Source organism: Astyanax mexicanus, chromosome 22 (genome assembly GCF_023375975.1).
Source record: "Astyanax mexicanus isolate ESR-SI-001 chromosome 22, AstMex3_surface, whole genome shotgun sequence".
Taxonomy (NCBI): Eukaryota; Metazoa; Chordata; class Actinopteri; order Characiformes; family Acestrorhamphidae; genus Astyanax; species Astyanax mexicanus.
The window spans coordinates 35,001-37,500 of NC_064429.1; the positions used below are offsets into that span (position 1 = coordinate 35,001).

A 2,500-nucleotide genomic window follows, 5' to 3' on the forward strand; every position below is an offset into this window, starting at 1 on the left:
GACCTTTCCGAACCTATCCGAGGGAGTCGTAGACGGCCCGTCTATATCTCAATCTGCCCTACACGATAACCGGTCGGCCCGGAGCCGTCGGACTCGGATGCCTCGGTGGTCCTCGCGTCCAACCGAGCTCCAGCACCCGGCTTCAAAAAGCTCCGGACCCCCGGTTTCGGAACGAGCGTTTCCTTGTTATCCCCGAAGCAAGCGGGAACTCGCGCAGCGGAGTTGCCACACTAATTTCCACTGGGAGCAATGAGGGGTGAGCTCGGACGAGCCTCTCCGCCCGTCCCCCCCTCCCCGGGGGGTCCTTCGGACGGTACGGGGCCGATCCCTCTCCCCTCTAAGAACCAATGGTTTTTTCTGTGACAAAAACCACTCGCAGCAACCTGGTTGATCCTGCCAGTAACATATGCTTGTCTCAAAGATTAAGCCATGCAGGTCTAAGTGCACACGGAAGGTACAGTGAAACTGCGAATGGCTCATTAAATCAGTTATGGTTCCTTTGATCGCTCCACACGTTACTCGGATAACTGTGGTAATTCCAGAGCTAATACATGCAAACGAGCGCTGACCGGTCCTCTCTCGGGGGGGCCGGGATGCGTGCATTTATCAGACCCAAAACCCACCCGGGGGGACCCGCGAGGGTTTCCCCCGGCCCTTTGGTGACTCTAGATAACCTCGGGTCGATCGCGCGCCCACCGCGGCGGCGACGTCTCATTCGAATGTCTGCCCTATCAGCTGTCGATGGTAGCATAGGGGGCTACCATGGTGACCACGGGTAACGGGGAATCAGGGTTCGATTCCGGAGAGGGAGCCTGAGAAATGGCTACCACATCCAAGGAAGGCAGCAGGCGCGCAAATTACCCATTACCGACACGGTGAGGTAGTGACGAAAAATAACGATGCAGGTCTCTTTCGAGGCCCTGTAATCGGAATGAACGTATCCTAAACACATGGGTGAGGACCCATTGGAGGGCAAGTCTGGTGCCAGCAGCCGCGGTAATTCCAGCTCCAATAGCGTATATTAAATTTGCTGCAGTTAAAAAGCTCGTAGTTGGACTTCGGGAGTGGGCTGGCGGTCCGCCGCGAGGCGAGCTACCGCCTGTCCCAGACCCTGCCTCCCGGCGCCCCCCGGATGCCCTTGGTTGGGTGTCCGGTCCTCAGGGGTCCGGAGCGTTTACTTTGAAAAAATCAGAGTGTTCAAAGCGGGCACCAAACTCGCCTGAATGCCTGAGCTAGGAATAATGGAATAGGACTCCGGTTCTATTTTGTGGGTTTCCTGAACCAGGGCCATGATTAAGAGGGACGGCCGGGGGCATTCGTATTGCGCCGCTAGAGGTGAAATTCTTGGACCGGCGCAAGACGGACGAAAGCGAAAGCATTTGCCAAGAATGTTTTCATTAATCAAGAACGAAAGTCGGAGGTTCGAAGACGATCAGATACCGTCGTAGTTCCGACCGTAAACTATGCCGACCCGCGATCCGGCGGCGTTATTCCCATGACCCGCCGGGCAGCGTGCGGGGAAACCAGAGTCTTTGGGTTCCGGGGGGAGTATGGTTGCAAAACTGAAACTTAAAGGAATTGACGGAAGGGCACCACCAGGAGTGGAGCCTGCGGCTTAATTTGACTCAACACGGGGAACCTCACCCGGCCCGGACACGGAAAGGATTGACAGACTGATGGCTCTTTCTCGATTCTGTGGGTGGTGGTGCATGGCCGTTCTTAGTTGGTGGAGTGATTTGTCTGGTTAATTCCGATAACGAACGAGATTCCTTCGTGCTAAATAGTTACGCGGCCCCCCGCGGTCGCGGTTAACTTCTTAGAGGGACCAGTGGCGTATAGCCACGCGAGATGGAGCAATAACAGGTCTGTGATGCCCTTAGATGTCCGGGGCTGCACGCGCGCCACAATGGCCGGGCCAGCGTGTGCCTACCCTACGCCGAGAGGCGCGGGTAATCCGCTTAAACCCGTTCGTGACGGGGATTGGGGATTGCAATTATTCCCCATGAACGAGGAATTCCCAGTAAGTGCGGGTCATCAGCTCGCGCTGATTAAGTCCCTGCCCTTTGTACACACCGCCCGTCGCTACTACCGATTGGATGGTTATGTGAGGTCCTCGGATCGGCCACGCCGGGGCTCCTTCGCGGGGCCTTGGTGCTGTGCTGAAAAGTCGATCGAACTTGATCATCTAGAGGAAGTAAAAGTCGTAACAAGGTTTCCGTAGGTGAACCTGCGGAAGGATCATTACCGGGACTTGGGTTGGTAGTGTCTCCCAGTAGGCGCGACTCCCATTTCCACAAACAAAAAATGTTCAAGCCACGGCCCGACGTTGGGAACTACAGGGATTCCCTTCGGCCTTTTAATGACTTGATCGAAAAACGGTGTCCTGAGCAAAAAACGTGTTTTACGGCCAAAGGGAGACGGGTACCTGGCCCCCGAAGTCCGTCTGCGGGGTTTCTTACTCCGGAGGCGGCTCGGCGGCGCGGTTTGATGACCCCGAGTT

The 2,500-nt window shown here is 56.2% G+C and overlaps 1 non-coding gene across 1 annotated transcript; it reads left to right on the plus strand.

Annotated features, from left to right (window-relative positions):
• The first annotated feature begins 380 nt into the window (after positions 1-380).
• LOC125787092 (18S ribosomal RNA) lies at positions 381-2,244 on the plus strand. Its single transcript, XR_007429010.1, has one exon. It is a non-coding gene; the product is annotated as an 18S ribosomal RNA (ribosomal RNA).
• The last annotated feature ends 256 nt before the right edge of the window (positions 2,245-2,500 follow it).